We start from the raw sequence: 24,131 nt of genomic DNA, 5'->3' as shown, positions 1-24,131 counted from the left end.
CAGGATTCATATGTAAATAGCAACCAATCAGTGAGCAGTATTACTGTACAGTAATCTCTAGCAACCAATCAACAAGAAAAAATCATGTGCTGTAACCTCTAGCAACTAATCAGTGAGCCATAATGTGTGCTGTTACCTCTAGCAACTAATCCGTGAGCCATAATGTGTGCTGTAACCTCTAGCAACCAGTCAGTAAGTGGTAATGATATGCTGTAACCTCTGGCAACCAATCGCAATCACTGCCTGGTCTGATACAGTAAACTGATTTTAAGTATAGCTGATATTTATTGTATGTCTCAACATTAAAGACGGCCCTGCTTCCCACTGGCCATCACACTTTTGGATCATGAGTTGTAGATATACACATTTTTAGCAGGGGTTCCTTGAGACCGGAACGTTGTTTCAAGGGGTCCACTGTGTTTAAAAGATTGAGAAAAGATGTGGTATGCTGTGCTGGGAACATACAGGTGAAACTTGAAAAATTTGAATATCGTGCAAAGGTTCATTTATTTCACTAATGCAACTTAAAAAGGTGAAATAATATACAAGACTCATTACATGCAAAGTAAGATAGTACAAGCCGTGATTTGTCATAATTGTGATGATTATGGCTTACAGCTCATGAAAACCCCAAATCCACAATCTCAGAGAATTAAAATTTTACATGCAATCAATAAAAGAAGGATTGTACATAGAACAATATCGGACCTCTGAAAAGTAGAAGCATGCGTATGTACTCAGTACTTGGTTTGGGCCCCTTTTGCAGCAATTACTGCCTCAATGCGGCGTGGCATGGAAGCCATCAGCCTGTGACACTGCGAAGATGTTATGGAAGACCAGGATGCTTCAATAGCGGCCTTCAGCTCTTCTGTATTGTTCGGTCTCATGTCTCTCATCTTTCTCTTGGCAATGCCCCGTAGATTCTCTATGGGGTTCAGGTCAGGCAAGTTTGCCGGCCAATCAAGCACAGTAATCCCACGGTCACTGAGCCAGGTTTAGATGCTTTTGGCAGTGTGGGGGAGGTGCCAAGTCCTGCTGGAAAATGAAGTCAGCATCCCCATAGAGCTCCTCTGCAGAAGGAAGCATGAAGCGCTCCAAAATCTCCTGGTAGACGGCTGTGTTGACCCCGGACTTACTGAAGCACAGTGGACCAACAGCAGATGACACGGCTCCCCAAATCAACGCAGACTGTGGAAACTTCACACTGGACTTCAAGCATCTTGCAGTGTGAGCCTCTCCATTCTTCCTCCATACTCCGGCTCCTTGGTTTCCAAATGAGAAAAACAATTTGCTCTCATCAGAAAAGAGGACTTTGGATCACCCAGCACCAGACCAGGTGTGTTTTTCTGTAGCCCAGGTAAGACACTTCTGACGTTGTTTGTTGTTCAGGAGGCTTGACAAGAGGAGTACGACATTTAAAGCCCATGTCCAGGATCCATCTGTGTGTGGTGGCCCTTGATGCACTGACTCCAGCCTCAGTCCACTCCTTGTGAAAGTCCCTTAGGCCTCGTACACACGATAGATTAACCAGAGGACAATGGTCTGATGGACCGTTTTCATCGGTCAAACCGATCGTGTGTGGGCCCCATAGGTTATTTATCCATCGGTAAAAAAAAGCCAACTTGCTTTAAATTTAACCGATAGGTCAAAAGCGATCGTTAGTAGGAACGACCATCGGTTAAAAATCCACGCATGCTCAGAATCAAGTCGACGCATGCTTGGAAGCATTGAACTTCGTTTTTTTCAGCACGTCGTTGTGTTTTACGTCACCGCGTTCTGACACGATTAGTTATTTAACCTATGTGTAGGCGTGACGGACCATCAGTCAGCTTCATCGGTTAACCTATTACAACGGTCCTTCAGACCGTTCTCATCGGATGGACTGATCGTGTGTACAGGGCTTAACACTCTTGAATGGCCTTCTCCTGACAATCCTCTCCAGGCTGCGCTCATCCCTGCTGCTTGTGCACCTTTTTCTTCCACACTTTTTCCTTCCACATAACTTTCTATTAATGTGCTTCGATACAGCACTTTGGGAACATCCAACTTCTTTTGCAATTACCTTTTGAGGCTTTCCCTCCTTACGGAGGGTGTCAATGATGGTTTTCTGCACAACTGTCAGGTCAGAAGTCTTTCCCATGATTGTGATTCCAACTGAACCAGACTGAGAGACCATTTAAAGGCTTGGGAACCCTTTGCAGGTGTTATGGCTTAATTATCTGATTAGAGTGGGACACTTTGAGCCTAGAATATTCCACCTTTTCACAATATTCAAATTTTCTGAGATTGTGGATTTGGGGTTTTCATGAGCTGTAAGCCATAATCATCACAATTATGACAAATCACGGCCTGAACTATCTTGCTTTGCATGTAATGAGTCTCTCTCAGGCCCCATACACACGAGAGGATTTATCCGCAGATACGGTCCAGCGGACCGTATCCGCGGATAAATCCTCTCGAGGATTTCAGAAGATTTCTATGCGATGGCGTGTACACACCATCGCATTGAAATCCGCGCTGAAATCCTCTGCAGATGACGTGTCGCGCCGTCGCCGCTATTATGACGCGGCGACGGGCGCGACGCTGTCATATAAGGAATTCCACGCATGCGTCAAATCATTACGACGCGTGCGGGGAATCCCTTTGGACGGATGGATCCGGTAAGTCTGTACAGACGAGCGGATCCATCCGTTGGAATGGATTCCAGCAGATGGATTTGTTGTGCATGTCAGCAAATATCCATCTGCTGGAAATCCATCCCAGGGGAGATTTATCTGCGGATAAAGATCCGCTGGCGTGTACACACCATAGGATCTATCCGCAGAAACCCATTTGATGGGATTTATCTGCGGATAGATTCTATGGTGTGTATGGGGCCTCATATATTAGTTTCACCTTTTACATTGCATTAGTGAAATAAATGAACTTTTGCACAATATTTAAATTTTTCGAGTTTCACCTGTATGAATGGTTTGTATATTCTGTAAAGCAGTACAACAACTGTGAAGATAATGTAAACTAAAAGTATACCCTCTAACCTATCTACCCACTTGCATTATATTTAAGTGACAGCTTCACTTGAAATCATTAGTGAGTTCAAAAACAAATTCCATAATTTATTCCAGATTGTTTGCCTTCCACAAAAAGATTGACACAGTCATAATTTTCAATTTGCAGTGTTCCTTACTATGTGATATTCTTAATGTATTTTTAGGAATATATATATATATATATATATATATATATATATATATATATATATATTATTATTTTTTTGTAAAAAAAAAAGGAATGTTAAGTTGCAATGTAGCACAGTTACACGTATCACACATGAAACCAGACAGAAACACATACATTTGAATTCAAAATAGAAAGTTATTGAAAAGAGGATATTTAATAATTCTTAGAAGAGAAATCACTGGCAAAATCCTATCATTTATAATGTACAGGTCTAGATCCCTTTATGCTGGAAGAAAATAATGATGCGTCTTTTCCAAGCAATGTATCTTCTTGTAGGCACATTGGTGAGTATTGAGCGTTCCTGAAGCTGCCTGGATGGAGGGTGGAAGGAGGAGTCCCTGTAATACAAATGACAAAAGTGACACACAGCTCAATAACAGGACAAATAAACAACATGCAATTATATGCAATATTGACAGGCGTGCATAATGGACATGTGGGTGTTAGGTGACAACGTTTCGGCAGGAAGGCTAACACTACTTACAAAGCCATCCACAACTCTGCCCCCAACTACATCACTGACCTAGTCTCAAAATACCAACCTTATCGTTCTCTTTGTTCTTCTCAAGACCTTATGTTCTCTAGCTCCCTCATCACCTTCTCCCATGCTCACCTCTAGGACTTTTCCAGAGCCTCTCCAATCCTATGGAACTCCTTACCCCAATATGTCAGATTATCTCCTACTCTATCAGCTTTTAGACGATCCCTGAAAACCCTCCTCTTCAGTAGACATGTGCATTTGTTTTCGTCCGAATGCATTTTCGTCCGAATTTCTGGGATTTTCGTGTTCGTTTTAACCATAACGAACATGCAGAATCCAAAATACGATAGCTGCGTAAACTGCTGGCACTATATAAATCCTGTATAATAATAATAATAATAATAATCCTTTGTCACATTTAACTCCTGTGGTGACATCGGGGTTAGAGAATGGTGCCATGATATGCTATGGAAACGCAGGCATCCAATATTCCTAGATGTGTCCAGGGATGGACTGGCCCTTGGGACCACAGGGAGTTTCCCGGTGGGCCGATGGCTCAGTGGGCCGGCTTAAGTGACAGCGGACTGCTGCCCCCCTCCACTCCTCTGTCTCTCCCTTCCCGCAGCGCTCACCTGGGGGGAACAAAGAAGCAGGGGGGACGACAGAGGAGCATGGGGTGAGGGGACAGACAGCTGATTCAAAAGCTATGGCCTGGGAGTTTCTCACTTCTGCCTAATCTTGTCTCATGGGGGGCACCGAACTGATTCTTTCCCCGGGTGAAATAATGTCTAGCTTCCCCACTGGTACTGCCTATAAGAGTACCAGTACCAGCCGTTCTACTCTAATAAAGTAGAACGGCTAGTGGCTAGTGAAGAGGGAGAGGGGGCTTGGGTGGCCGGGGGGGGGTGTGGGAGTTGTCCAGCCGCCATGGGAGAGACCTGTCAAAGTGGGCCAGTCTGGATGAAGTCCAGGGCCAAATTTATGTTCCAGTCCATCCCTGGATGTGTCAAATGTGAAAGAGACTGATGGAGGCTGCAGTACTGTAGCGGAGGGAATGTGGAACACCATCAGAGAGGTGAATGAGCTCTTGTGTTGCAGGGAGCTTTTGTGTATGTATTGGAGAGATATCCTGAATATGTTTTTTATTTTGCTCAGACATATACTTTAATTTCTAGACATCATTTCACCTTTGGCAAAATCCCCTTTGGCTTTCAATACATGTACATTTTTTTTATTTTTTATTTTTAATAAGAGTCGATGGAAAGAGTTCGGCAACAAATATATAAAGTCATAATAAAGATTCAGTAAAACTGGCTCCAAGGGGAGCGTAACTGAAAGTTGTTGACATAAAAAGGCATTCGTACTCTAGTATTTCTCAACAATGCAACTTTGAGATGAAAAATTGTTGTTGCTGTGATTTAGGTTTCATTAGTGGAAATGATTGCTCTTTGCACTGTTATCTAGGATGACAAGTGAAAGCCATACAATTGCATTATTATGTGCGAATGACGGCAAAGCCCAATGGCCTGGGCAGCACTTGACAGTACTTTATATTTGATGAAGACACTGCCTTCTATTGTGCTGTGCCATATTTGAAAACCCATAATTTACTAGAGCCTACACACGTGCCATATATGCATGGTCCTTCAGCTTTTAGGGCTTGTTCACGTGTGTTTTGCTCTCTGAAGAACAATATTTAATGGAACAAGAAAGGGAAGGTTTGCGACAAAACAACACAACTCTCATCCTATGATTCAAGATTTATCACATCTAAGTACTGTCAAACTTGCCATAACTTCTTCCAACAGATTCAGGTAATTACTTTTATTCACTCACATATGACATAAAGATGAAATACTTTTCTTTAACCACTTAACCACATACAGGGCCGATCCGCCCTATAGGCTCACTATGCTCACCGCTTAGGGCCCTGCAAAGCTGCGGAGGGCCCCCCAAATTACTAGAGGCCCCGCCTGGTGAGAAGTCATTTTCAGCCCCTCGCCCCGCTTCTCAACTCGCTGGCTGCACGGGAGAAGAGGTAAGAAGTCAGCACCCCCCGATTCTCACTTTAATGTCAGGCCTAGTACACACAAGAGGATTTATCCGCGGATCCTCTCGAGGATTTCCACGGATTTGGATCCGATGGAGTGTACTCACCATCGGATCGAAATCCGCGCCGAAATCCCCTCGCGATGACGTGTCGCGCCGTCGCCGCGATGATGAAGCGGCGACGTGCGCGACGCTGTCATAAAAGGAATTCCACGCATGCGTCGAATCATTACGACGCATGCGGGGGATCCCTTCGGACGGATCGATCCGGTGAGTCTGTACAGACCACCGGATCGATCCGCGGGAGCCAATTCAAGCGGATAGATTTGTAGACATGTCTACAAATTTTTATCTGCTGGAATTGGAAAATTTCCGCGGATAAATATCCGCAGGAATGTACACACCATAGAATCTATCCGCTGAAACCGATCCACTGCGATTTTTCAGCGGATGGATTCTATCGTGTGTACGGGGCCTCAGATGTCATTTCCGACAGCAGAAAGAACACCCCCCCCCCGCTTCTCTACTTTAATGTGACATGTCATTTTGCTTAGGGCCCCAGGAAGGTCAGGATCGGCACTGACCACATAGGATGATGCATTAAGTTGAAAAAACATGAACCTTTACAACCCCTTTAATTGTTGAAGCAAAAGAAAGAAACCCCCCCAAGTGGAGCTTTAAAGGGTAACAACTCAAAATACAAAAAGTAGTAATAATAATTTATTCATATTTTAACACATATACAAGAATGAATAAAACCACATCAATCGTGCATAGGTGCATAACTTTCCCATGAGGATCCAATAGGGCCCAATGCGTTTTCGGGACCACGTCCCTTCGTCAGGGGCTAATATCCAGACGGGATCACACCATCACTGAACTATATAGGCTCTTGGATAAACTGACACGTCCCCCAGTGGAGGCAAGGATAAACCCCCCGAAGGTCACAGGACACACGGGTGAGAGGGGTCCCCCAAATAACTCCCAACAGATCCCGATCACACCGCCCAGATGCGGGCAGAAAAGTCACCCAGCCGGCTCCTGAATCCTGATATTACTGGAACTGATTTAATTCCAAGATTGTCCCACAGGTGTCATTCATAAACAGCATTAGGCAAGTAATACCCTCAGTAATACTGTTATTATAGCCAAGCCGTCTGGAGTGTAAGAAACATCATCGCCGTCAGCCATGTTGAGGAAGAGGATGGGAGGTGTGAAAACTGTGGAACAACACTGTGATCAAGCCTTCATGGGTGAAACGAGTTACGCAGGGGCGGTCCCTGGGCAGGGACAATATGGTTGAAATTGTATTACTGATAGCTAAATAAAGAGCTTTGAGCAAAGAGATTCTGGTGTGTAGAACAACCTTTTGATCAAGCCTTCATTGGTGAAATGTGTTAGGGAGGGGCAGTCCAATATGGTTGCACCTGTATTACTGATAGCTTAATAAAGAGCTTTTGAGGAAAGAGATTCTGGTGTGTGGCTTCCATTTACCAATATGCTTAGATGATAAGTGGAGACAAGCTTTACAAGCCGACACTCATAGAAAGTGAGTAAGGCTTAGGTCTGGAGGTTTGAACTACCGGTGGACCTACCCTGGTAGAGTTACATAATCCCATTCTTTTTGCACATGTGTTAGGCTCCATTCACACCTGAGCATATTGTTTTCAGGCAGAAAGTCACACAATTTTTTCTGCGATTTTAACATGATTTTGTACAGGTCAAAAGGTCAGGGAGAGGGAAGGAGTGAGGGCGAAAGGTGGAAGGTGAAAAGGGGGGAGGGGTAGGGAAAGAGGGGGAAAAGGAGAGGGAAAAGAGGGGAGGAAAGGGTGGAAGGGAGGGGAGAGGAGGAGGGGGGGTGTGGAGGGAGGGGGAGGAGGAGGGGGGAGGAAAAGAAAGGAGGGTGAAGAAAAGGGGTGGGAGGGGGGAAGGGGAGGGGGGAAGGAAAGGAAGGAGACAGGGAACGGGGACAGGTAGGAGTGAAGGAGGGGGAGGGGAGAAAGGGGAAAGAAGAGAAAAGGGAAGGAAAATGAAGGAGAGAAGGGGGAGAAAAGGGGGGAAATAGGGGGGCATGAGGGCAAGTGAAAGGGTTTAAAGTGATGTACCTGTATGGGGTACAATACAAAGGTAAGGGGACCCAGGACCCAAGGTCCAATGGACACTGGTTGGCAGCAGGTAAATGGTGAGTGACAAGTTTATTGATGGTGGTAATGGTGAGGATGAGGTCAGCACATGGAGACCAGAAAAACCTCACAGATAAGAGCAGCCTAAAATAAATGGAGAACAGAACAAAAACAAAACGTAGAGAAAAGGGAGGGGCCATAAGTCAGGGAGGGAAGGCTTGGTGGAAGCCATCCAAAAGTCTGAAACACAGCAGCATGTATAGAGATGTACTTACTAGGTGCTTGGTGTAGCAGCAAGTGTCCTGGGGCCCGGCGTCCATCACATCCTCAGCAGTGCTAAGCCTGCCTAAATGTCCCAAATGTAGTGACGTCATCACAGGGTGAAGAGCGCCGCTGCGCGACATCACTACGTCGGACCGCCCACATGACGCAATTGCAAAAAAACACTGCGCATGCGCACTTCACACTCAGGCTACGGCCGGAGGCAATACCAGTGAAAGGGCAAGTTCGGCCAAGCCCCAGGGTGAAGCTAAAGCCGAACCAGGGCCACCTATAGGAAAGACAATCCAAGGCAGCTTGCAAATGGGCTGAGGGATTAGGCAAGAACGGCACAGTGCATATAAACAGAGCAATAAAAATAATACAAGAAGAATATAAGAGTTGTAATTGTTAGGGTATAACTAAATTACAATGGATAATAATACAATAGTACATATTGTATAGAGCATACAGTAAAGGGCACTTAGCAAATAGAGGTACCCGTGGTGGTTTAAAGACAACATTTCTTAAAGAAACAAGCAACAATTTGAACAGTACATCAAATTACATTGATTCTTATTCAAGAAAGAATTGAAGATAAAGGAGGAGAAAGAAAAGAGGGGGATGGGGGAAGGAGGGGAAAAAGAAGGGGATAATCTAAGCGGGAGAGGAAAGTAGAAAAGAAGAAAAAAACAATGGCATCCTATCAATCAGTTGCTACTTTTCTTCACCCTCCTTTCTTTTCCTCCCCCCTCCACATCATCCTCCCCCTCCCTCCACATCCCCCCTCCCTTCCCCCCTTTGCCTCTCCTTTTTCCCTCATTCCCTACCCCTTCTCCCCTTCCTTCCTACTCTTCTTCCCCCCCACTCCCCCTTTTCACATTTCGCCCTTACTCCTTCCAACCCCCCCTCCCTCCCTCCTTTCTCCATCTCCTCTCTCTTTTCCCTTGTCCTTCCCTTTCCCTCCCCTCCCCTCCCCTTACCAACTCCCTTTTCCTTTCTCCCTTTTCCCCTTCATCAGCCTCCCAACCTTCCTTCACTATCTTCCTTCACATTACAGTACGTTTTACCCCCCCCCCCCCCCCACTAAGTGATTTGTTTGATATCACACCGGCACAATTCACTTGCACCTCCCTATCCATATATTTTCTCTGGCCTCACTTATAGCTCGCCTATTATATATTTAGTTGAACAGGTCCATCTCCATGTCTGTCCCCCTCGGTCGCCGCGGAAGACTCCCTCATATGGTGGCCCTGGCGCCTGAGCTGATGGGACATTTGTTTTAGGTAAGCGGCGCAGTGCTTTGTTCCCCAAACTGTATATTGTTTATAATGGTAGTTTGTATTTAATGATTGTCTTTAGTGTAAGGTTGATATTTATATGTTTTTGCATATTCAGTTCAACTTTTTCTATTGCTAATGATTAATTTTAGAACTCTCCTGACAAAGCGATTCAGTCACGAAACTAGTTGAGAAACCCTCCCCTACGTGACCCCCCATCTTCACCGTGATCTTCCCCATCTGGGATAATCTAATATCAGTGATCTGTACGGCTGGTCACGTTGTTTTTTGTATTGTGATTTATTGTTTATGTTGCTTTTGATGTCTTTTATATCTCCTTGTTATTATGTCAATAAATGTATACTTTTTTTTATCATAACTGCTCTTTTGAGTTCACCTGCTCACCCTGTACCACTATAGTCCTATTGCCCTCCCCTTTTTTTAGCTTTCTGCTTTTGGTCTTTTGGGTCTTTGGGGTCCCTTAAGCCCTACTTCTATTCAAATTGATCTTCAGGATGATGGTACTATACAATTTATTATCTGTTTATTACAAGGCTAACAATTATTCTATGCATTAAGATAAAAACATTACAGAGCAAGTCCAATTAAATATGACTGACTACTACTAGATCGTCTATGACCTTGATAAATGAGAACATTCACAGGCATGGACCCTACAGACATTTTGCAATTATGGAATAGAATGAAGGAGTCTTCCTCCAAAATGCCTAGAATAAGCAAGAACCATAGGTATAGGTAAAGTTGATCCGGGGGAAAATCCGATTGCCTCTTGGGGTATCAGGAAGGAATTTTTTCCCCTGCTGTAGCAAATTGGATCATGCTCTGCTGTTTTTTTTTGCCTTTCTCAGAATCAACTGTGGGTATAGAATTGGGTATATGGGATTGTACGATATTATATATATTTTTTTTTTATGGTTGAACTTGGTGGACTTGTGTCTTTTTATAACCTGACTAACTATGTAACTGTGTAACCAACCAAGTGTGCAAAGTTTGTTGTCCGGGGGACCTACGGCTGGGTAGCACCGATTTTTAAAATTCGGGCACCCCTTTCATAGACTCCCATGTTAAACCCTCATTTCTCTGGTGATTTGGTGACCCGGTACCAGCCGGTCGTAGGTCGCCGGTCGTAGATCCTCTGGACCCGGAACTTGGAACCCATGTATCCCTATTTCTCCTTTACAAGTGTGCAAAGTTTGTTGTCTGGGGGACCTAGGACTGAGGAGCACCAATTTTTCAAACTCAGTCACCCCTTCCATAGACTCCCACGTTAAATGTCAGTCTAGGCATGGGCACAGTGAGGCATGGGCACAGTGAGGCATGTACATGGACACTGTGAGGCATGGGCACAGTGAGGCATGGGCACAGTGAGACATGGGCACAGTGAGGCATGTACATGGGCACAGTGAGGCATGGGCACAGTGAGGCATGGACACAGTAAGGCATGGACACAGTGAGCCATGCAGATGGACACCCTATGCTTATACTCAAGTCAATACATTTTTTTGTGGTAAAATTAGGTGCCTCGGCTTAAATTCGGGTCGGCTTAGGCCTCGTACACACGATAGGTTAAACAGAGGACAACGGTAGGTTAAACAGAGGACAACGGTCTGATGGACCGTTTTCATCGGTCAAAACCGATCGTGTGTGGGCCCCATAGGTTATTTAACCAGCGGTTAAAAAAAAAGCCAACTTGCTTTAAATGTAACCGATGGATTCCTAACCGATGGGAAAAAAAAACGATCGTTAGTAGGCACAACCATCGGTTAAAAATCCACGCATACTCAGAATCAAGTCGACGCATGCTTGGAAGCATTGAACTTCGTTTTTTTTCATCACGTCGTTGTGTTTTACGTCACCGCGTTCTGACACGATCGTTATTTTTACCTATGATGTGTAGGCACGACGGACCATCAGTCAGCTTCATCGGATAACCGATGACAACGGTCCATCGGACCGTTCTCATCGGATGGACTGATCGTGTGTACGCGGCATTATACTCGAGTATATACGGTTATTAATATTAAATGGATGAAACAAATTTAACTAAACAAATTTATGTAAATAACAAATCAAAACGAAACAAAACAAAGCAATTTTTTTCGCTCTGCGCATGTCTAATACACATCCTGCATGGTGGTCTTAATTTGCCAAAACAAAAAGAAAAATCAAAATCACCATTAGCCCCCTTTGATTTGACTTTGTTTCTTCTTGCTTTGTAATTTTTTTTCAACCTCATCATTTGCACAAAAGCCATGATGGAGTAAACAATCTAGCAGAGGCGCTTTAATTACAAACAACTGCAATCAAAGAAGGTGGCAAGGCGTCCGAGTTAAAAAGGTGTCACTTTTCCCACAGGTAATTTGCTTGGCAACTCTCGTAATGTATGCACTCTTTTGCATCGACCTCCGCGAAGATATATGACACGAGGTTACTTTCATGATACATCAAAAGCAAGCAAGAACCTTACCCCGACACAGCAAGACGTGGTATATGGAGGTCTCATTATAGCTGAAAAGATTAAACTAAGCAAGCAAAAAAAAATATATATATACGCACGTATACATTATAAAAAATAAATAAAAAAACTGACATCGGATCATTTTTCCGTCACATGTAATTTTACTAAAAATACATCAGAACAAGCCAGCTAAAGGTTGAGGAACTCTATTCAAATGATATAGCTCTCAAAGGAAATAATATAATGAGAGAACATGATTAATGTTTTGCATTAGTTTATTATGGGAAGGATAACACAACTTAAAGGGGTTTTCTGCTTTAATTATGTTTCCCAGTTCTGTTTCCATTTAGCAAAATGACTTATGACCTCCTCTGCTTCAAAGAAAATTGTGATAAAGGATACATCAGTTCTTACGTCTTCGTGTCATCTTCCTCCACTTTAATGGCAAAAGAAAAACCCACTAAAGCCCTGTACACACGATCGGATATCTGATGGATTTTTTTAGTCGGATATCCGATGAAGCTGACTTTCATCAGTCTTGCCTACACACCATCGGTCAAAAATCCGACCGTGTCCAACGCGGTGACGTAAAACACTACGACGTGCTGAGAAAAATGAAGTTCAATGCTTCCGAGCATGCGTCGACTTGATTCTGAGCATGCGTGGATTTTTGACCGATGGACTTCCACACAGACAATCGTTTTTCTCTATCGTTTTTTTATCCATAGGAACATTTTAAAAGATGTTCTACAGGGAGTGCAGAATTATTAGGCAAGTTGTATTTTTGAGGATTAATTTTATTATTGAACAACAACCATGTTCTCAATGAACCCAAAAAACTCATTTATATCAAAGCTGAATATTTTTGGAAGTAGTTTTTAGTTTGTTTTTAGTTTTAGCTATTTTAGGGGGATATCTGTGTGTGCAGGTGACTATTACTGTGCATAATTATTAGGCAACTTAACAAAAAAAAAATATATACCCATTTCAATTATTTATTTTTACCAGTGAAACCAATGTAACATCTCAACATTCACAAATATACATTTCTGACATTCAAAAACAAAACAAAAACAAATCAGTGACCAATATAGCAACCTTTCTTTGCAAGGACACTCAAAAGCCTGCCATCCATGGATTCTGTCAGTGTTTTGATCTGTTCACCATCAACATTGCGTGCAGCAGCAACCGCAGCCTCCCAGACACTGTTCAGAGAGGTGTACTGTTTTCCCTCCTTGTAAATCTCACATTTGATGATGGACCACAGGTTCTCAATGGGGTTCAGATCAGGTGAACAAGGAGGCCATGTCATTAGTTTTTCTTCTTTTATACCCTTTCTTGCCAGCCACGCTGTGGAGTACTTGGACGCGTGTGATGGAGCATTGTCCTGCATGAAAATCATGTTTTTCTTGAAGGATGCAGACTTCTTCCTGTACCACTGCTTGAAGAAGGTGTCTTCCAGAAACTGGCAGTAGGACTGGGAGTTGAGCTTGACTCCATCCTCAACCCGAAAAGGCCCCACAAGCTCATCTTTGATGATACCAGCCCAAACCAGTACTCCACCTCCACCTTGCTGGCGTCTGAGTCGGACTGGAGCTCTCTGCCCTTTACCAATCCAGCCACGGGCCCATCCATCTGGCCCATCAAGACTCACTCTCATTTCAGCAGTCCATAAAACCTTAGAAAAATCAGTCTTGAGAAATTTCTTGGCCCAGTCTTGACGTTTCAGCTTGTGTGTCTTGTTCAGTGGTGGTCGTCTTTCAGCCTTTCTTACCTTGGCCATGTCTCTGAGTATTGCACACCTTGTGCTTTTGGGCACTCCAGTGATGTTGCAGCTCTGAAATATGGCCAAACTGGTGGCAAGTGGCATCTTGGCAGCTGCACGCTTGACTTTTCTCAGTTCATGGGCAGTTATTTTGCGCCTTGGTTTTTCCACACGCTTCTTGCGACCCTGTTGACTATTTTGAATGAAACGCTTGATTGTTCGATGATCACGCTTCAGAAGCTTTGCAATTTTAAGAGTGCTGCATCCCTCTGCAAGATATCTCACTATTTTTGACTTTTCAGAGTCTGTCAAGTCCTTCTTTTGACCCATTTTGCCAAAGGAAAGGAAGTTGACTAATAATTATGCACACCTGATATAGGGTGTTGATGTCATTAGACCACACACCTTCTCATTACAGAGATGCACATCACCTAATATGCTTAATTGGTAGTAGGCTTTCGAGCCTATACAGCTTGGAGTAAGACAACATGCATAAAGAGGATGATGTGGTCAAAATACTCATTTGCCTAATAATTCTGCACTCCCTGTATTTTTTTTCACCGATGGAAAACAAACCGATGGGGCCCACACACGATAGGTTTGTCCGATGAAAACGGTCCATCGGTCTGTTTTCATTGGACTAACCGATCGTGTGTACAGGGATAAAGGCCCCTTTCAGACATGCGGACCGTATGTCTGTTTTTTTATCCATCCGTGTACTGATGAAAAAGGGACATACATTAATCCTTATGAGATAGCCGGTGTCAGCGGATGAACATCGGCTGACACCCAATCTCATCGGTGTCCGCAATCCTCCGATTCTGCAGACAGAGGAAAATCCTATTTTTCCACCTGTCTGCAGAGCGGATCGGGTGAACACGGACAGATGGTCCGTGTTCATCCGATCCCCCCATAGGGGAGAACGGCGAACTGACAGGGCGGTCCCTGCATAGTCAGGGACCGCACTGTCATCCGCCGGCTCAGCGGAGATCAACAGAGCAAGCGGATATTCACAGGGCAGATCATCACGAGATCCGTCCGTGTGAAAGGACCCTAAAGCCTCGTACACACGATCGGATATCTGATGGAATCTAGTCCAATGGATTCTTTCGTCAGGTATCCGATGAAGCTGACTTTCATCAGTCTTGCCTACACACCATCAGTCAAAAACCTGACCGTGCCAAAACGCAATGACGTAAAACACTACGACCTGCTAAAAAATCGAAGTTCAATGCTTCCGAGCATGCGTCGAATTGATTCTGTGCATGCATGGATTTTTGACCGATGAAAACGGACAAACCGATCGTGTGTACAGGGCTTAAGTGTTCAACCACTGGTCACTTTAAATACCACCATGCCAAGTAGAAGTATGGATTTGGGGTGACACTATTTATTGGCCAACAAAATAGATCGTAGCTGTTGAAAAAAGAGGCCTGCGTGCCTAGAAAGCTTGCACAGTCTTTTGCGTTGGCCAATAAATGTTGTCACGCCAAATCCAAACTTATTCCGCGTACACACGATCAGAAATTCCGACAAGAAAAGTCAGATGTGAGCTTTTGGTCGAAAATTGTGAGTACGTGGCATTATACTTCAATTCTGCCTTTCACATTAACCACTTAGACCGCCCGTCTAACGACAATATACTTCGGCAGAATGGCACGGCTGCGCAAAGCAGCGTACCTGTACGTTGAATTTTCCACCGTGCGGGCGTGCAGGACCCGCCGACTCGATGTCCGCTGGTGTCCCGCGATCGTGTCACGGAGCTGCAGAACAGGGAGATGCCTATGTAAACAAGGCATTTCGTGTCACTTGTAGCCCAGCCCCCCCACAGTTAGAATTACTCCCTAGGACACACTTAACCCTTTCATCGCCCCCTAGTGTTTAACCCCTTCCCTGACAGTTTTATTTACACAGTAATTAGTGCATTTTTTTAGAGCTCATCGCTATATAAATGACAATGGTCCCAAAATAGTGTCAAAAGTGTCCAATGTGTCCGCCATAATGTCGCAGTCACGATAAAAATCGCTGATCACCAACATTACTAATAAAAAATAAAAAATAAAAATAAAAATGCCATAAAACTATCCCCTATTTTCTAAAAGCTATAACTTTTGCGCAAACCAATCAATATACGCTTATTGCAATTTTTTGTACCAAAAATATGTAAAAGATTACATATCGCCCTAAACTGAGAAATAAATTAGTTTTTTTATATATTTTTGGGGGATATTTATTATAGCAAAAAGTAAAAAATATAGGCCTGGATTCACAGACACTGGCGCATATTTATGCAACCGTAGCGTATCTCTTTTACGCTATGCCGACGCAGCGCAGAGAGGCAATCACTGAATTCACAAAGCACTTCCTCCCAAATCTGCGCTGAGTTTCCAAAGCGTAAGTCGGCGTAAGTGGAAGTGGGCGTGAGCCATGCTAATGAGGCGTGATCCCATGCAAATGATGGGCCGAGCGCCAGACAGATACGAATCGCCAACTGCGCATGCGCAGTCCCTTGGGCGCATCTCAGTGCGCATGCTCACAATCACGTCGGAACAACTGCCTAGGATACGTCGGATCACTGCCTACGGCTTGGACGTAACCTATGCCTTGTCATATTCACGTCCTATGTAAACTACGTAAAATACGCCGGCTTGTCTTCCCTGGTGCAGCCCTTTGCATGGATGAGTTACACCTCCTTTATGGGGCAAAGCTTTACACTGATAATCGCTTGCATACAGTTGTGCATTGGAATCTTTACGTGCATACTATAATTTTAAACGCTAAGCTCTGGTCGCATGTTGTAATGCGTCCAAGCTCAGTAGCTCAACGCCTTTCTTTATGTGAGAGAGAAATGATGTAGAGAACCCCCAAACTCCTGTTTGTGTGGAGTGACACCTGGGGCCTAATAATGAATTCTCACAAAGAAGAGCATTGAAATCCTTGCTACCACAGTTGTGGTTCACTCCGTTCACCAGAGCCGTTACAGCGTTGCACCTGTGCCTTCTGGGCCTGGAATACTCCCAGTTTGTATGCTATGTGGGCAAAAGTGCCAGTGTGGATGAGTCTTAACCACTTAAGGACCGCCTCCTGCAGATATACGTCGGCAGAATGGCACAGCTGGGCACAAGCACATACCTGTACGTCCTCTTTAAGTGCCCAACTGTGGGTCGCGGTCTCGGTTCGAAGCTCGATGGCCGCGGGACCCACAGACCCAATCGCCGCTGGAGTCCCGCGATCGGTCCCCGGAGCTGAAGAACTGGGAGAGCTGTGTGTAAACACAGCATCCCTATTCTTCACAGTGGCAGCTTCATTGATCGTGTATTCCCTGATATAGGGAAACACGATCAATGACGTCACACGTCCAGCCCCACCCCCCTACAGTTAGAAAAACATATGAGGACACACATAACCACTACAGCGCCCCCTAGTGGTTAACTCCTAAACTGCACTGTCATTTTCACAGTAAACAATGCATTTTTATAGCATTTTTTGCTGTGAAAATGACAATGGTCCCAAAAATGTGTCAAAATTGTCCGATGTGTCCGCCATAATGTCACAGTCATGAAAAAAATCACTGATCCCCGCCATTAGTAGTTAAAAAAAGAAAAATTTATAAAAATGCAATAAAACTATCTATTTTGTAAACACTATAAATTTTGCGCAAACCAATCGATAAACGCTTATTGCGATTTTTTTTACCAAAAATAGGTCGAAGAATACGTATCGGCCTTAACTGAGGAAAAAAATAGTTTTTTATATCTTTTTGGGGGATATTTATTATAGCAAAAGTAAAAAATATAGACTTTTTCTCAAAATTGGCGCTCTATTTTTGTTTATAGCTCAAAAAATAAAAACCGCAGAGGTGATCAAATACCACCAAAAGAAAGCTCTATTTGTGGGGGAAAAAGGACGCCAATTTTGTTTGGGAGCCACGTCGCACAACCGCGCAATTGTCAGTTAAAGCGACACAGTGCCGAATCGCAAAAACTGGCCAGGTCCTTTACCTGCATAACGGTCCGGGTCTTAAATGGTTAAGGAAAAGCACAATGACCTGCAATGCATGGCAATGTCCCATAGTGTGCTACAGAAAAAAATGTTGTGACATGTCCAGTTTTTGATACATTTTTGTGCATCAGAAGCTTCCGAAATTTCAATGGAAAGCCTCAATACAACACAGCTTAATGCCGTGTACACACGATAGGTTAAACCGATGAGAATGGTCTGATGGACCGTTTTCATCTGTCGATCGTGTGTGGGCGCCATCGGTTATTTAACGATCGGTTAAAAAAAAGCCAACTTGCTTTAAATTTAACCGATGGATTCCTAACCGATAGGTCAAAACCAATCGTTAGTAGGCACGTCCATTGGTTAAAAATCCACGCATGCTCAGAATCAAGTTGATGCATGCTTGGAAGCATTGAACTTCGTTTTTTTCAGCATGTTGTTGTGTTTTACGTCAACGCGTTCTGACACGATCGTTTTTTTAACCGATGGTGTGTAGGCGCGACGGACCATCAGTCAGCTTCATCGGTTAACCGATGAAAACGGTCCATTCTCATCGGATGGACTGATCGTGTGTACGCGGCATAACACATGACATTACATGTATTAGCATGCGTGCATTATTGCACGGCACACATGTTAATAGGCAGTTAGTGATCCTCACAAGAGGATCGTTCTATTTACTCGATGAAAGGGGTTGATCGGTGATGTACAGCTGTCAGCTTTCATAAAAGAGGAAAGCCTGGGGCTGTATGAAGCCAAAGCCTTTATTTAGAAGTAAGCTGTGTTCCTAAGCTGATGTTGTAAAGCTAGAAGCTGTCACAGATACCGATTTGGTTCGATGAATATTTATTGCAGCACCTTCCTTGGCATCATCAGCCCAGCTCAGCGCTGCTACATTCACATTCATATATACAGTACTATACTTTTTATTCTCATTCAAAAATAAAAGGGCATCTAAATCCAAGAACACAAATGGAATGTATTGCGGCTTATCAGCCCTTAGATGTGGTAGCTGTATTTGTTTTCTTTTTTTCTAGTGATCACCTTGCCGGGTACGCATTTCCTGGCCCAGGATGACAAGGCAGTCATAGCGCTGTATCTATGAAGAAGTAGGAAGTGTGTTAGAACTAAAGGACACGACACCCTTTCCTCATCTTTAGATAGATAGAGAGATAGAAGGTGTTCTGTAGTTTACAGATAGGTAGATTCACGTACGTTGGTGTAACTTTGCGGCGGCGTAGCTTAAGGAATTTAAGCTACGCCGCCGTAAGTTAGCGAGGCAAGTACATGATTCACAATGTACTTGCCTGCTAAGTTACTACGGCGTAGCCTAAATCGGCGGGCGTAAGGGCACCTAATTCAAATGTGTTGGAGGGGGGCGTGTTTTATGGTAATGAAGCTTGACCTCACGTTTTTTACGTTTCTGTTTACTGCGCATGCGCCGGGCGCCTACATTTCCCAGTGTGCATTGCGGCTAAGTACGGAGCACGGGCCTATTGATTTTGACGTGGACGTAAACTATGTAAATCCCGATTCACGGACGACTTACGCAAATGACGTAAAAAATTCAAATTTCGACGCGGGAACGGCGGCCATACTTGACATTACTATTCCAATAGGGCCTAGCTCTAACTTTACGCGGCCTATCTCTTACGTAAACGGCGTAAAAGTACTGCGTCGGCCAGGCGTACGTTCGTGAATCGGCGTATCAACTCATTTACATATTCTACACCGACCGCAATGGAAGCGCCACCTAGCAGCCATCCGAAATATTGCAATCTAAGATAGGACGGCCTAACTCTTACTGAATCTACCTAAGAGAGACCTGGACAGGGCTGATACAAATGCTATGGCATAGGTGTGCACAGTCTATTGCATTAGGGTGTGCACCCCAAAGCTCAAACACACACTAATGATCACTCACGATGTTCATTCAGAAAGGGAAGGGGATGGTCAATTACATATTAAAAATTACATATTGACTGGCCCCTTCCTCTACTCATCCTAAAACATCCTTGCAGCAACACCTGGCCGGAGAAGAGGGAAGCTGGTAGCACTGCAGGGGGAAGGAGGGAGCCAGGGAAGTCGGGGGAATCTGTGCTGTAAAGGGTGATTAGGGTGTGCCTGGGCACACTGGCACACCCTGTGCGCACGCCTATGTGCCATGGATAAGACTGCAGTCTGCATAGAACTCTGTACGTCACTGGATTTCTTGCAGGATCACATTGAACAAAAAGGCTTCCCATGGTAAATTTAACAGACCAAAAAGGAAGCAAATAAGAGAAGTTTTTTGTTGGGGCTCACATACGCCTATCTCGGATGCCGGGTTATTTTGTGCTTTTATGACCATTATAATTTATGGTCCACGCTATCTGGTAAGAAGTGTATGCTAATTGTTGGTGCTTGGTGGTGTTCACCTAATTCCACGTACACACGATCGGAATTTCCAACAAGAAAAGTTTAATGTGAGCTTTTGGTCGGAAATGTATTTTATTGGATATATTTTGTAACAGAAAATAGAAAATATTGATAGTTTTTTTTGAAAAATTTTCATTTATTTAATATTTTTTTTTTTTTTTATCAAAAAACACCGAAATAAAGCTCAATTTTTGTGAAAAAAACAACAACAATATAAATTGAATTTGGGCACTGTGTTGAATAACGAGTAATTGCCAGTTAAAGTAGCTCACTAGGTGGATGCCGTGTCCCCTGCTCACTCTTCACCAAGAACTGAGCAATCCAAAAGCGCTAATTGCTCAGTTCTCGGTACTCAGTCTGTTTTCTATTTCCTCGTTAGTCAATGAGGAAACTTGGCTCGCTGAGATCCTCGGCGGCTTCACAAGGAACTTGACGAGCAAAACGATGTGTTTTGCTCGTCGAGTTTCTCGGACGTGTGTACGGGGCCTGACTGGCTCTATGTTCTGCCCTTTCAGTGCTCACTGGGGCACCGGGCTGTGCAGGAGGCGGGGGCAGCTGCCTCTGTCTCCCAGCAGTGCACTGAGAGCTGAGCCAGCTACCAGTTTGGGCATGTAGGTGGATCCCGACTGTAAAGGCAGGATTAATCCAAAGCCTGGACTGGCTGAGTGACATCAGCTGAAACTGGGTCACAGGAGTGCAGAACCAACTGCACTCCTGTTATCCATAGCAACAGTAGGGCCAACACTTTTGGCCATACTTCTTCTTTAAGGTGGCCAAACTTCTTCTTTAAAGGGTCACTAAAGGCAAACATTTATTTTTATATAAAATAACAAACATGTTATACTTACCTCCACTGTGCAGCTCGTTTTGCACAGAGTGTCCCCTAACCCTGTCTTCTGGAGTCCCTCGGCGGCTGTCTCGGCTCCTCCTCGCAAAAGCTTTTCACCTTCATGCGAGCGACCTCGCATGGTGGAAAGCTTTTGGGAGCGCGCTCCCATGATACAGCGGCGGGCATAGCCGCCGACTGTATCACTCGCCCCCCGGCGTGCCGCGTCATCCGCTGTGATTGACAGCAGCGCCAGCCAATGGCTGCGCTGTTATCAATCCGTCCAGCCTAGCCAATCAACGGCCAGGCTGGGAACCGAAGAGGATCACGTGGACGCGCGTGAGACTTTCGAAGGGTCAGGTAAGTAAAACGGGGGGGGGGGGGGTACCGTCGGATGTTTTTTCACCTTAATGCATAGGATGCATTAAGGTGAAAAAACATTTACCTTTACAACCCCTTTAAGGCAGCCCCTTCAAAATGAATGGGCTGCCAATGGACCAAAAATGGCGCCTTCATAATGCCTGCCAATGCACTGAACATATGCCAGCAAGATGCATTGGGGTGCTATTCAGAATAAATGGAACCACACCTCCCCAATGCATGTAACATGTGCTGCCATGTGTAATAGAGTTGATGGGCCCTGAGAGTGGTTAAAATGTGGAAGACTTTTGTAGAAAAGGCGAAAAAATTACATTTAAAACTAGATTATTCTCCTTCGACCAACAATGGCCCATATTCTCTGTAAATGTCCGCGGGCGGCGCGTAAGGCATTTACACTCCGCCGCCCCAAACTACAGGAGCAAGTGCTGTATTCCCCAAACACTTGCTCTGTAGTTTGGGGCGGCTGAGTGTAAATGGCCCGGCGTAGCCACGCGTATCTTCAAGGGGGCGGCTTCTATTCAAATTAAGCGCGCCCCCGATTCTAAGTAACTGCGCATGCGCCGGGCTTAAAAAAGCCCAGTGCGCATGCTCCAGTTCTCGGCGGAAAACGTCAATGACGCCGACGTGTGCGTCATTGACGTAAAGTCGTATTCAAGAACGACTTAGGGAAACGACGTAGCAGATGGAAAAACACGACGCGGACCCGACGCTATCTGTAACATGGCCTACGTGGGACATCCGAAAACTTACTCCTCATATAGCAGGAGTAAGTTTCCGCTTACGCAAACGACGTTAGTGATGGGTACGCGACGCGAAATCGTTCGGGAATCGGCGTAGCAGGCTCATTTGCATAAACAAATGAGACCTTCACGTAAATGCCATCTAGCGGCGGGCGGCGTAATTACATTTAAGATCCGACAGTGTAAGTGACTTACACATGGCGGATCTTAAGTGTATCTATGCGAAAATGATTCTAAGAATCAGTCGCATAGATACACGGGCCAAAAACGAGAGATACGATGGAGTATCCTGAGATACTCCATCGTAACTTCTCTCAGAATATGGCCCAGTATCCATAGTTATAATTATTACTGTACATGATTACACGGTAACATTTAGGAAACTGATCCAACTGCCCCTACGGGTTCTGGAAGGAATTGTGCAGCAATCATCCGAGGCCTTTTGTATTATTTTTCTCTTGAACAAACTCTGTGGGAATTTCAATGCAGTATTAAATCCAAAACAAAAAATGTTATATATTGCAGCTTACCATTCATTAGATTTGGTGGCTGCATTCGTTTTATTTTTGTTTTCCCATGTGGATCGGGCCTCATAAAAATGCATGTGACTCTTTCATATGACAACTCTGATCTCTTGTGATTGGCACCCCATTGTCAAATAAGGCAGGACAGGAGTCCATATTCCTGTGTAAGTACTTTTCCTGCCGGGTTAACAGTACAGTAATGAGAAAAGATTAGTAAAGCTTCTACGGAGGAGGAACCTGAATGACCATGCATGGGAAAAATGAAAATGGTCACTTTAATCCCGCGTACACACGATCATTTTTCGGCATGAAAAAATCGTTGTTTTAAAAAAAATTCATTTAAAATGATGGTGTGTGGGCTTCATATCATTTTTCGGGTTCTGAAAAATGTCAATTTTTTTTTTCGAACATGCTGCATTTTTTAATGGCATTTTACCACTTAAGGACCACCTAACGCCGATATACGTCGGTATAATGACACCGATGGGCACAATCACGTACCTGTACGTGAATGTATAAAGCCCAGCGGTGGGTCATGGGCGCGCTCCCGCGACCTGGTCTGAAGCTCCGTGACCTCGGCCGCGGGACTCGTGGACCCAATCGCCGCTTGAGTCCCGCGATCTGTCCCCGGAGCTGAAGAACGGGGAGAGCCATGTGTAAACACGGCTTCCCCGTTCTTCACTGTGGCATTGATCGTGTGTTCCCTAATATAGGGATGCACAATCAATGACGTCAGACCTACAGCCACACCCCCCTACAGTTGTAAACACACATGAGGTCACACTTAACCCCTTCAGCGCCCCCCTCGTGGTTAACTCCCAAACTGCAAATGTCATTTTCATAGGAAACAATGCATTTTAAATGCATTTTTTGCTGTGAAAATGACAATGGTCCCAAAAATGTGTCAAAATTGTCCGAAGTGTCACGAAAAAAATGGCTGATTGCCTCCATTAGTAGTAAAAAATAAAAAAAAATAATAAAAATGCAATAAAACTATCCCCTATTTTGTAAACGCTATAAATTTTGCGCAAACCAACCGATAAACGCTTATTGCAATTTTTTTTACCAAAAATAGGTAGAAGAATACGTATCGGCCTAAACTGGGGAAAAAATTATTTTATATGTTTTTGGGGGATATTTATTACAGCAAAAAGTAAAAAATATTGCATTTTTTTAAAATTGACGATCTATTTTTGTTTATAGCGCAAACAATAAAAATCCCAGAGGTGATCAAATACCACCAAAAGAAAGCTCTATTTGTGGGAAAAAAAGGACGCCAATTTTGTTTGGGAGCCACGTCGCACGACCACGCAATTGTCAGTTAAATTGACGCAGTGCCGAATCGCAAAAAGGGGCCTGGTCTTTTACCTGCATTTTGGTCCGGGTCTTAAGTGGTTAAACTATGTCGTTTTTCGGGTTGTAAAAAATGATCGTGTGTGGGCTAAAACAACGTTAAAAACCCGCACATGCTCAGAAGCAAGTTATGAGACGGGAGCGCTCGTTCTGGTAAAACTAGCATCCGTAATGGAGTAAGCACATTCATCACGCTGTAACAGACAGAAAAG

At 44.2% G+C, this 24,131-nt stretch overlaps 1 protein-coding gene across 4 annotated transcripts in view; it reads right to left on the bottom strand.

Moving 5' to 3' along the window:
- Positions 1-3,375: 3,375 nt before the first annotated feature.
- Positions 3,376-24,131, bottom strand: part of KHDRBS3 (KH RNA binding domain containing, signal transduction associated 3) — a 207,764-nt gene continuing 187,008 nt past the window's right edge. For all 4 annotated transcript variants that reach the window (XM_040355004.1, XM_040355003.1, XM_040355002.1 and 1 more), the window contains one exon: positions 3,376-3,578. The gene's annotated coding sequence lies outside the window, so the exon portion shown is untranslated. The remainder of the gene's footprint in view (positions 3,579-24,131) is intronic.

Source organism: Rana temporaria, chromosome 5, assembly GCF_905171775.1.
Source record: "Rana temporaria chromosome 5, aRanTem1.1, whole genome shotgun sequence".
NCBI classification, from domain to species: Eukaryota; Metazoa; Chordata; class Amphibia; order Anura; family Ranidae; genus Rana; species Rana temporaria.
The sequence above is the reverse complement of the archived record's forward strand: the minus strand, read 5'-3'. Positions and strand labels throughout refer to the sequence as shown.